The sequence below is a fragment of the Heterodontus francisci genome, chromosome X (assembly GCF_036365525.1).
Source record: "Heterodontus francisci isolate sHetFra1 chromosome X, sHetFra1.hap1, whole genome shotgun sequence".
NCBI classification, from domain to species: Eukaryota; Metazoa; Chordata; class Chondrichthyes; order Heterodontiformes; family Heterodontidae; genus Heterodontus; species Heterodontus francisci.
The window spans coordinates 20,344,942-20,357,997 of record NC_090421.1 but is presented as its reverse complement, the minus strand read 5'-3'; the positions used below and the strand labels follow the sequence as shown (position 1 = coordinate 20,357,997).

Below are 13,056 nucleotides of genomic sequence, written 5' to 3'. Positions count from 1 at the left end.
GTGAGATATACATACCACGTGAGCAGACAACAAGCATACAGATATATATGTAGAACATTTTCACGTAGAGGCCACATAACTAAACAAACAGAAATAAATACTTAAAACATCTCTTGTCGGAAACCTTTCTAGACCTGTTCTTGAATCCTTTGCCAAAGTGCAGCAATGTAAGCATTTTTAAAAATCAGTTGCAGACCTATAGTTATGAGTGAGATATTTGGAATCTTTGTAGTTTAAATACTGGTGTTTCATGAAAGTATCTGGCATTTTCTGATTATATTAAGAAGAACATTTTGGATATGACTAGCATTGTACTGGAGTATGAGTTTTTTTCTTAATGAATACTATTGTCAATTTCTCCAGTTATCCTCCACAGGAGAATGGAAGCAGCTCGAGTGTGAACCACATAACAGACTAGTTTGTTTAGTGTTTTCTCTGTTATAATTGGCTGTCTGATTTATCATACAAAACAAATAAGATTTAAATGTAATATGTAGTAACAATGGGATATTGTACGTAACACTGAAGTTATACACGTGACTTTAGATGGACTTGTGTTAAAGTCAAATCTGGGATGGTCTAGCAGTAAAAGCATGTTACTAGCAGTACATGTACTGCAATTATATGGTAATACATGAGTTACTGGGGGTAATTTTGACCTTCAGCGCTTGGGCTGTAAATGTCGAGAGCTGATCGCTTGCCTGTTATAGAACCCACCCGATTGCACGACAACTGCTCCAATTGAAATTAAAGGCTAATTAAACAATGAATGAATCAGAAAGGGCTACATTATACTGCAAGTTTTACCACATCAGTAATTGTTTGAATGTGAGGCAAAGCTCAACATACATACCTATCGTCCATTATCCCATCATGCTTTTTCTCCATATCTACATTTATTATTTTTTAAAGATAAATAAATCAAGAGTAAAACCTAACTGACAATTGGTTTGCCAAGTAATAGGAATGAGGTATGTGGAAGGAACAATTAAAATTCCAAATTGAGATATTACAACCACAGCCTTTCCAGCATTTCCACGACAATCTAATGCATATTATTCCACTTTTAAAAGTACTAATGCAAAATACAAAGACAAGCCCAGGGTGCCTGTAATATCACCCAAATGAACACAGATGATAACGGCTACCTAGAGTAAGAGTCATTTGTGGCACAGAAGGAGGCCATTCAGCTCATCAAGTCCATGCCGGCTCTCCGTGGAGCAATCTTCAGTCCCATTCCCCCGCTCGATCCCATCGCCCTGCAAGTTTATTTCCTTCAACTGCCCATCCAAATTTATTTTGAAATCATTGATTGTCTCTGCTTCCACCACCCTCGTAGGCAGCGAGTTCCATGTCATTACCACTTGTTGCGTATAATAGTTCTTCCTCACACCCCCTACCCCCGCATCTCTTGCCCAAAACCTTCAACCTATGTCCCCTAGTCCTTGTACCATCAGATAATGGGAAGAGTTTTTCCTTGTCTAACTTATCTAAGCCTCTCATAATCTTGTACACCTCTATCAAATCTCTCGATCTCCTTTACTCCAGGGAGAACAATCCCAGCTCCTCCAACCTAACCTTGTAACTAAAACTCTTCATCCCTGGAACCATTCTGGTAAATCTCCTCTGCACCCTCTCAGGAACCCTCACATCCTCCCTAAGGTGTGGTGACCAGAACTGGATGCAATACTCTAGTTGGGCCTAACCAGAACTTTATAAAGGTTCAGCATAACTTCCCTGCTTTTGTACTCAATGCCTCTATTTATGAAGCCCAAGACCTTATATGCTTTGCTCACCACTCTCTCTCAAAATGTCCCACCACCTTCAAAGTTCTATGCACATGCACCACCAGGTCCCTCCGTCCCTGTACATTCTTTAGAACTGCGCCATTAAGTCTATATTGCCTCTCCCTACCCACTCTGCCAAAATGCATCACCTCATACTTCTCTATTAAATTCCATCTGCCACTTGTCTGCTCATTCTGCTCGCCTATCTATGTCCTGTTGCAGGCAGTTTGTATCATCCTTACTGATTGCAATTCCTCCAAGTTTGGTGTCGTCAGTAAATTTTGAGCTTTTACTCTGTATTCCAAGTTATTTATATATCGCAAAAAAAGCAGTGGTTCCAGCACTGACCCTTGGGGAACACCACTGTCTACTATTCTCCAGACTGAAAAACAACCATTTACCACAACTCGCTGTTTTCTGTCCTTGAGACAATTTTTTTTATCCAATTGGACAGTGATCCTTCTATTCCATGAGCCTCAATTTTGTTTCCCAGCCTTTTATATGGTACTTTGTTGAACGTTTTCTTAAAATCCATACAGACAACATCCACTGTTTTCCCTTCATCAACCTTCTCTGTTACTTCATCAAAACATTCAGTTAGATTAATCAAGTCTTTTACAAATCCGTGCTGGCTTACCTGAACTAACTCAAACCTCTCTAAGGGCCTGTTGATTTTTTTCCCGATTATTGTTTCTAAAACAATAGACTTGCAGGCTGATAGGTAAATTGGCCATTGTAAATTGCCCCGAGTGTAGGTAGGTGGTAGGAGAGTGGTAGGGAATATCGGATTAATGTAGGATTAGTATAAATGGGTGGTTGATGGTCGGCACAGACTCGGTGGGCCGAAGGGCCTGTTTCAGTGCTGTATCTCTCTATGACTCTATGAAAACCTTACCCACCGCTGATGTTAAACTAACTGGCCTGTAGCTGCTAGGACTGTCCTTACACCTTTACTTGAATAACATTTTCCACTCTCTAATCCTCTGGTACCTCCCCCATATCTGGGGAAGATTGGAAGATTATGGCAAGCTCTTCCACTGTCTCCACTCCCACGTCCTTTAGCAATCTGGGATGCAAGCCATCCAGACCAGGTGACTTATCTACCCTAAGCATAGCCAACCTTTCCAGTACATCCTGTCTATCAATTTTTACCCTATTCATTGCCTCTTCTCTCTCCGCTTCTACCGATATTTTGTCAGATTTCTCTTCTTCAGTAAACACTGATACAACGTACTCATTAAGTATTTTAGCCCTGCCTTGCACCTCTAAGCATATAAGCCCTAATAGGCTTCTTACTACCCACTTACTATTTACATACCGGTAGAAGATTTTTGGGTTCCCTTTTATGCCGACTGCCATTCTATTCTCTCTTTGCCAGTCTTATTTTCCTCTTCACTTCCCCTCTCAACTTATTGTATTTGGCCTGGTTCTCAATTTAAGAATTCACCTGGCATGCATCATCCACCCTCTTTTTTAGTTTCACCATAATCTCTATCTCCCTCGTCATCCAAGGAGCCTTGTTTTTGGATCCCCTACCTTCCGCCCTTGTTGGAATGTACCTTGCCTATATATGAAGCATCTCTTCCTTAAAGATAATCCATTGTTTTACCTGTCAGTCTTTGGTTCCATTTTTATCCTGGCTAGATCCCTTCTCATCACATTGAAACCAGCCCTCTTCTAAACTAGCCATATATTGTTCCTTGCCTATGAGCTTAAACCTCTTATCCAGGTGTTCCCCCAACTACTGCTACCAAAATTCATGGAGTCATACCTAGCGCAAAGGAAGATGGTTGTGGTTGTTGGAGGACAATCATCTGAGTTCCAGGACATCACTGCAGGAGTTCCTCAGGGTACTGTCCTGGGCCCAACCATCTTCAGTTGCTTCATCAATGACCTTCCTTCAATCATAAGGTCAGAAGTGGGGATGTTTGCTGATGATTGCACAATGTTCAGCACCATTCGTGACTGCTCAGATACTGAAGCAGTCCGTGTAGAAATGCAGCAAGACCTGGACAATTGGGCTGATAAGTGGCAAGTAACATTCACGCCACACAAGTGCCAGGCAATGACCATCTCCAACAAGAGAGAATCTAACCATCTCCCCTTGACATTCAATGGCATTACCATCGCTGAATCCCCCACTATCAACATCCTCGGGGCCACCATCGACCAGAAACTGAACTGGAGTAGCCATATAAATACCGTGGCTACAACAGCAGGTCAGAGGCTAGGAATCCTGAGGCGAGTAACTCACCTCCTGACTCCCTAAAGCCTGTCCACCATCTACAAGGCACAAGTGAGGAGTGTGATGGAATACTCTCCACTTGCCTGGATGGGTGCAGCTCCAACAACACTCAAGAAGCTCGACACCATCCAGGACAAAGCAACCCGATTGATTGGCACCCCATCCACAAACATTCACTCCCTCCACCACCGACGCACAGTGGCAGCAGTGTGTACCATCTACAAGATGCACTGCAGCAATGCACCAAGGCTCCTTAGACAGCACCTTCCAAACCCGCGACCTCTACCAACTAGAAGGATAAGGGCGGCAAATACGTGGGAACACCACCACCTGCAAGTTCTCCTCCAAGTCACACACCATCCTGACTTGGAACTATATCGCCGTTCCTTCACTGTCGCTGGGTCAAAATCCTGGAACTCCCTTCCTAACAGCACTGTGGGTGTACCTACCCCAAATGGACTGCAGCGGTTCAAGAAGGCAGCTCACCACCACCTCCTCAAGGGCAATTAGGGATGGGCAATAAATGCTGGTCTGGCCAGTGATGCCCACATCCCATGAATGAATTAAAAAAAAAATACATCGCTCCAAAGCAATACCGTAATAAAAGTGGGAACAGTTCTGAGCGGCACTGTTGTGCATCCTAGTTTAAAATTTCTATTGGGCACTTTGCTTCTATTGTATATGGTTCATGACAAATCATTAAATGCATAAGACACCAAATAAAGCTTTTTAAAATGTCAGTGTGTGATGGCCCAGAGATACTCAGGTGATCTCCTTGTTCAGTATTATTTCTAAAAGTCTGGGCTGGGGGTTGGGAGAAATAGTGGTTAGCAGCAGCCTGTGGATTTTGATATGCAGCACTGCCGATTCCCAAATTAAGTTAAGTAATAAGGCCCCTTTCAGGGCCGCTGGTTTGGTTGTTAAGTGCCTGCCTGAAGAAACAGACCGCAATGTATGCGGCGCCTGTTGCTGTCATTCGCAATCAAAATTTGCAAAGGGGTCTGAAAATAGGGGCCTAACGCCTGTTTCATACGACATCCCCAATGCCTGCTTTGGAGCCTTAACCAATAAGGTGGGCAGCACACTGCCAGCACTGAATGGACATGTGCACACCAGTCACCATATTGGACTCGGAGGATTTCAAGGGCATTATTTATTGCTCAATGTAGCAACCTATTCCATAAGATGACATTTTATAAGAAGATTTCCTTATGCTAAGTTTAACTTGTGGTTTAGTATATAATCATGACCCTGCTTCTCCTACCCTAGTTTTGTATTAAAACCATCTTTACATCCCCATTCAGTATCTGGTAAAGATGGATAATAATTTCTTCTTGTCCTAATAATATTCAGTTTCTTCAGCCCCTCTGCATCACTCAATGAATTAAAATCTGAAACCATGCTGCTCGATTTTCTCTTGAATCCTTTCCAAGCTCTCAGTCACTTAACTGGTTTGGTGACCACAACTAGAATCACGACCCAACGTGGGGTATCACGAATACGTTACAGAATCAGTCTCGTGCCCTTGTCCTTACATTCCTTGCCCAACAGTCTGTTTGCCTTTGTGCCCTACACTATGACTACACTTTCAATGTCCCCTGCGGTCATCTCCCTCCAAAACAGGTATACAGTTTTGGATACTGTTGGGGGAGATGGCTCACCAGGGGAAGGCAGCAGTAGCCAGGTTCATGGCACCGTGGCAGGCTCTGCTATTCAGAAGGGCGGGAAAAAGAGTGGAAGGGCTATAGTCATAGGGGATTCGATTGTAAGGGGAGTAAATAGGCGGTTCTGTGGTCGAAAACGAGACTCCCGAATGGTATGTTGCCTCCCAGGTGCACGGGTCAGGGATGTTTCAGATCGGCTGCAGAACATTCTGAAGGGGGAGGGTGAACAGCCAGTTGTCGTTGTGCACATAGGCACCAATGATATAGGTAAAAAACGGGATGAGGTCCTCCAAGCAGAATTTAGGGAGTTAGGAGCCAAGTTAAAAAGTAGGACCTCAGAGGTAGTAATCTCAGGATTGCTACCAGTGCCACGTGATAGTCAGAGTAGAAATGAAAGAATCGTCAGGATGAATGCATGGCTTGAGCGATGGTGCAGGAGGGAGGGGTTCAGATTTTTGGGACATTGGGACCGGTTCTGGGGGAGGTGGGACTATTACAAATTGGACGGTCTACACCTGGGCCGGACTGGAACCAATGTCCTTGGGGGTGCTTTTGCTAACGCTGTTGGGGAGGGTTTAAACTAATGTGGCAGGGGGATGGGAACCAAATGAGGAGGTCAGTGGACAGTAAGGAGGTAGTAACTAAAGCCTGTAAGGAACTAGATAATGAAGTCAGCGTGACTAAGGGGATGAGTAGGCAGGGAGCAGATGATGAACGCAAAGGAACTGGTGGTCTGAGGTGCATTTGTTTTAATGCAAGAAGTGTAGTAGGTAAGGCAGATGAACTTAGGGCTTGGATTAGTACCTGGGAGTATGATGTTATTGCTATTACTGAGACTTGGTTGAGGGAAGGGCATGATTGGCAACTAAATATCCCAGGATATCGATGCTTCAGGCGGGATAGAGAGGGAGGTAAAAGGGGTGGAGGAATTGCAGTACTGGTCAAAGAGGATATCACAGCTGTGCTGAAGGAGGGCAATATGGAGGACTCGAGCAGTGAGGCAATATGGGCAGAACTCAGAAATAGGAAGGGTGCGGTAACAATGTTGGGGCTGTACTACAGGCCTCCCAACAGCAAGCGTGAAATAGAGGTACAAATATGTAAAAAGATTATGGAAAGATGTAGGAGCAACAGGGTGGTGGTGATAGGAGATTTTAATTTTACCAACATTGACTGGGATTCACTTAGTGTTAGAGGTCTAGATGGAGCAGAATTTGTAAGGAGCATCCAGAAGGGTTTTCTAGAGCAGTATGTAAATAGTCCAACTCGGGAAGGGGCCATACTGGACCTGGTGTTGGGGAATGAGCCCGGCCAGGTGGTTGAAGTTTAAGTAGGGGACTACTTTGGGAATAGTGATCACAATTCCGTAAGTTTTAGAATACTCATGGACAAAGACGAGAGTGGTCCTAAAGGAAGAGTGCTAAATTGGGGGAAGGCCAACTATACCAAAATTCGGCAGGAGCTGGGGAATGTAGATTGGGAGCAGCTGTTTGAAGGTAAATCCACATTTGATATGTGGGAGGCTTTTAAAGAGAGGTTGATTAGCGTGCAGGAGAGACATGTTCCTGTGAAAATGAGGGATAGAAATGGCAAGATTAGGGAACCATGGATGACAGGTGAAATTGTGAGACTAGCTAAGAGGAAAAAGGAAGCATACATAAGGTCCAGGAGGCTGAAGAAAGACGAAGCTTTGAAAGAATATCAGGAATGTAGGATCAATCTGAAACGAGGAATTAAGAGGGCTAAAAGGGGTCATGAAATATCTTTAGCAAACAGGGTTAAGGAAAATCCCAAAGCCTTTTATTCATATATAAGGAGCAAGAGGGTAACTAGAGAAAGGATTGGCCCACTCAAGGACAAAGGAGGAAAGTTATGCGTGGAGTCAGAGAAAATGGGTGAGATTCTAAATGAGTACTTTGCATCGGTATTCACCGAGGAGAGGGACATGACGGATGTTGAGGTTAGGGACAGATGTTTGATTACTCTAGGTCAAGTCGGCATAAGGAGGGAGGAAGTGTTGGGTATTCTAAAAGGCATTAAGGTGGACAAGTCCCCAGGTCCGGATGGAATCTATCCCAGGTTACTGTGGGAAGCGAGAGAGGAAATAGCTGGGGCCTTAACAGATATCTTTGCAGCATCCTTAAACACGGGTGAGGTCCCGGAGGACTGGAGAATTGCTAATGTTGTCCCCTTGTTTAAGAAGGGTAGCAGGGATAATCCAGGTAATTATAGACCGGTGAGCCTGACGTCAGTGGTAGGGAAGCTGCTGGAGAAGATACTGAGGGATAGGATCTATTCCCATTTGGAAGAAAATGGGCTTATCAGTGATAGGCAACATGGTTTTGTGCAGGGAAGGTCATGTCTTACCAACTTAATAGAATTCTTTGAGGAAGTGACAAAGTTGATTGATGAGGGAAGGGCTGTAGATGTCATATACATGGACTTCAGTAAGGCGTTTGATAAGGTTCCCCATGGTAGGCTGATGGAGAAAGTGAAGGCGCATGGGGTCCAAGGTGTACTAGCTAGATGGATAAAGAACTGGCTGGGCAACAGGAGACAGAGAGTAGCAGTGGAAGGGAGTTTCTCAAAATGGAGATGTGTGACCAGTGGTGTTCCACAGGGATCCGTGCTGGGACCACTGTTGTTTGTGATATACATAAATGATTTGGAGGAAAGTATAGGTGGTCTGATTAGCAAGTTTGCAGATGACACTAAGATTGGTGGAGTAGCAGATAGTGAAGGGGACTGTCAGAGAATACAGCAGAATATAGATAGATTGGAGAGTTGGGCAGAGAAATGGCAGATGGAGTTCAATCAGGGCAAATGCGAGGTGATGCATTTTGGAAGATCCCATTCAAGAGTGAACTATACAGTAAATGGAAAAGTCCTGGGGAAAATTGATGTACAGAGAGATTTGGGTGTTCAGGTCCATTGTTCCCTGAAGGTGGCAACGCAGGTCAATAGAGTGGTCAAGAAGGCATACGGCATGCTTTCCTTCATCGGACGGGGTATTGAGTACAAGAGTTGGCAGGTCATGTTACAGTTGTATCGGACTTTGGTTCGGCCACATTTGGAATACTGCGTGCAGTTCTGGTCGCCACATTACCAAAAGGATGTAGATGCTTTGGAGAGGGTGCAGAGGAGGTTCACCAGGATGTTGCCTGGTATGGAGGGCGCTAGCTATGAAGAGAGGTTGAGTAGATTAGGATTATTTTCATTGGAAAGACGGAGGTTAAGGGGGGACCTGATTGAGGTGTACAAAATCATGAGAGGTATAGACAGGGTGGATAGCAAGAAGCTTTTTCCCAGAGTGGGGGATTCAATTACTCGGGGTCACGAGTTCAAAGTGAGAGGGGAAAAGTTTAGGGGGGATATGCGTGGAAAGTTCTTTACGCAGAGGGTGGTGGGTGCCTGGAACGCGTTGCCAGCGGAGGTGGTAGACGCGGGCACGATAGCGTCTTTTAAGATGTATCTAGACAGATACATGAATGGGCAGGAAGTAAAGAGATACAGACCCTTAGAAAATAGGCGACATGTTTAGATAGAGGATCTGGATCGGTGCAGGCTTGGAGGGCCGAAGGGCCTGTTTCTGTGCTGTAATTTTCTTTGTTCTTTGTTTGGCCAACAACTAGACCAACATCTTTTTCTCAACTCACAAGACACAAGAAATAGGAGCAAGAGTAGACCATATGGCCTATCGAGCCTGCTCTGCCATTCAATACAATCATGGCTGATCTTAAGCTTCAACTCCTCTTTCCCGCCTGCTCCCCGTAACCCTTGATTCCCCGAGAGACCAAAATCTGTCTATTCCAGCCTTAAATATATTTAATGATGGAGCATCCACAACCCTTTGGGGTAGGGAATTCCAAAAATTCACAACTATTTGAGTGAAGTAATTTCTCATCTCAGTACTAAATGATCGGTCCCTTATCCTGAGACTGTGTCCCCATGTTTTAGATTCCCTGACCAGTGGGAACAATCCCTCAGTGTCTACCCTATCCAGCCCCTTCAGAATCTTATATGTTTCAATGAGATCACCTCTCATTCTTCTAAACTCCACAGAGTATAGGCCCAATTTACTTCGCCTCTCATCACAGGAAAACCCCTCATCCCAGGAACCAATTTAGTGAACCTTCACTGCACTGCCTCCAATGCAAGTATATCCTTTCTTAAATGTGGAGATCAAAACCGCACACACTATTCCAGATGTGGTCTCACCAAAACCCTGTAGAATTTTGGTAAGACTTCCTTATTCCTGTACTCCAATCACCTTGCAATAAAGGCCAACATGCCATTTGCCTTCCTAATTGCTTGCTGTACCTGCATGCTAACTTTCTATGTTGCTGAACAAGCACACCCAAGTCTCTTTGAACATCAACACTTACATGTTCCACACGTTTTAAAAAATTCTGCTTTTCTTATGGCCAAAGTGAATAACTTCACACTTCCCTACATTATACTCCATCTGCCATCTTGTTGCCCACTTAATTAATCTGTCTATTTCTCTTTGCAGCCTCTGTGTGTCCTCCCCACAGCTTATCTTTCCACCTAGCTTTGTATCAACAGCAAACTTAGATACATTACTCTCTGTCTCTTCATTTAAGTCATTAATATAGATTGTAAATAGCTGAGACACCAGCAATGAATCATGCGCACTCCACTAGTCACTGCCTGCCAACTTGAAAGTGCCCCGTTTATGCCTACTCTTTGCTTTCTGTCCATTAACCAATCCTCTATCCATGCTAATATATTACCCCCTACTCCATGAGCCATTATCTTGCCCATTAACCTTTTGTGTGGCACCTTATCGAATGCCTTTTGGAAATCCAGGTATACTACATCTACTGGTTCCTCTTTATCTACCCTACTAGTTATATTCTCAAAAAACGAATAAATTTGTCAAACCCTTTCCCTTTAGTGTTGACTTGTTTGAATTATATTGTGCTTTTCTAAGTGCTATGTGCTAATACTTCCTTAATAGATTCAGTATTTTCCCAACGACTGATGTCAGGCTAACTGGCCTGTAGTTCACTGTTTTCTGTCTCTCTCCTTTCTTGAAAAGCGGTGGAACATTTGCCAACTTCCAATCTGATGGGACCGTTTCTGAATCTAAGGAATTTTGGAAAATCATAATAGTGCATCTACTATCTCTTCAGCTATCTCTTCTAGAATCTTAGGATTTAGGCCATCAGGTCCCGGGGATTTGTCAGATTTTAGTCCCTTAAGTTTCTCCAATACTTTTTCTCTGCTGATATTAGTTTCCTTAATTGCATCACTCTTTTTAGCCCCTAGGTTACCCTCTATTTCTGGTATAGAACTTGTGTCTTCTACTGTGAAGACAGACACAAAATATTTGTTCAATGCCTCTGACATTTTCTCATTCCCCATGATAATTTCTCCTGTCTCTGCTTCTAATGAACCAACATTTACTTTAGCTACTCTCTTCCTTTTTACATATCTATAAAAGCTCTTACAATCTGTTTTTATATTACTGGCTAGTTTATTCTCATTCTGTTTTTTCCTTTTTATAATCATCTTTCTGGTGGACATTTTCTGGTTTCTAAAACACTCCCAATCCTCAGACTTGCTACTCTTTTTTGCAACATTGTAAGCCTCTTCTTTTAATCTCATACAATCCATAACTTCCTGAATGAGCCACAGATGGATCTTTCTTGCTGAGTTTTTGTTTTTCAATGGAATGTATTTTTGTTGAACATTTTGAATTCTTTCTTTTAAGGTTTCCCACTGTTCATTTACCACCATACATTTCAGTCTATTTACCCAATTTACCTTAGCCAGTTCTCCCCTCATACCTACGTAATTGGCTTTAAGATGAAGATTCTTATCTGTGATTGGAGTACGTCACTTTCAAACTTAACATGGAATTCAATGGTATTATGATCACCTCATTTAATGATGTTCCCTTCATTTTCTAATTCTTACATTGCTCAATATGGGTGGCGCAGTGGTGAGCACTGCAGCCTCACAGCTCCAGAGACCCGGGTTCAATTCTGGGTACTGCCTGTGCGGAGTTTGCAAGTTCTCCCTGTGACCGCGTGGGTTTTTGCCGGGTGCTCCGGTTTCCTCCCACAGCCGAAGACTTGCAGGTGATAGGTAAATTGGCCATTATAAATTGCCCCTAGTGTAGGTAGGTGGTAGGGAATATGGGATTACTGTAGGGTTAGTATAAATGGGTGGTTCTTGGTCGGCACAGACTCGGTGGGCCGAAGGGCCTGTTTCAGTGCTGTATCTCTAAATAAAATAAATAAAAATATTAAATGCCTCTGCCCAATTGTTCAGTCACTGAATTTTAACCCTTTTTAAAACAAAAAATCTGCTTCTCACTTCAACTCCCGAAGGAAACACTGCAGGTTTCACAGATTTGTTCCTGTTAATGGGACTCTTATTTGCTGTCAGAGTTAGTCAAGTAGTATAGTTAGCAGCAGAAAGGAGTAGAGAGAATAGGTACCGCATTTCAGAATCAGTCTGAAGTTGAAGAACAGAGAGATCTGTATCCCATTGCAGCGTCCTGAAGAGGTTAGCAGAGTAAACCATGAAGTAGAAAAGTGAAAGGTTAGTTTCATACACAGTGATAAAGCTACACAATTAGCAATGTTGAAAATCCACTGACCTTGCTTGATTTTTGAGGTTTGAAAATATATAATAAAATGTTTTATATGACCAACCCCAATACCAAATGGTGAAGTGATCTCACAAAGGATCTTTCAGATAAAGCTAGTTAATGTCATTGGGGGTTACTTGATCAATTAATTGATTTGGGTGCTTCTAGGCTGAATATATTCTGTCTTGTTTAAATTATTTATTCCAGGGATGTAGGCAACACTGATTTCACAAATTGCCTTGAGAACATCAAAAGTCAACCTTTAGTATGGGATTGGAGTCACGTATAGATCAGACTAGGCAAGGTGGCAAGTTCCCTTCTTTTTCCTGGTACCAGCCTACAAATTGCCATGGTAGGATTTGAACTCAACCTCTGGGTTGCTAGTCCAGCACCATGAAGACTGCCCTAGCATATCTCTTCAGGTAAAAAGATGTGGAGACCACTGGATTTTCCAGCACCGCTAATGTTCAGTATTTTACAGAAAAACCTGAGCAAAAGTGATTGCCATTTCAGACTCATTGATAGTTTTGCACAATCAGACAAATAAGGGATTAATCGCACTGTTACAGTGTGAATTAACACTGAACAAATCTCAACTTTGACATCATGCAGATCAGTGGGGGGAAATTCCAGAACAGGACACATTATTTTGGGGACTGGAGAATAAGGATAAAAACATCAAACATCATGAAAGGAAAATTGCTGACATTTGTAATTCTGTGGTACAAATTATAGTAA

The 13,056-nt window shown here is 43.0% G+C and overlaps 1 protein-coding gene across 5 annotated transcripts in view; it reads right to left on the bottom strand.

Annotated features, from left to right (window-relative positions):
* Positions 1–13,056, bottom strand: part of LOC137358536 (cytoplasmic dynein 1 intermediate chain 2-like) — a 122,227-nt gene that overhangs the window by 47,781 nt on the left and 61,390 nt on the right. The window lies entirely within an intron of this gene.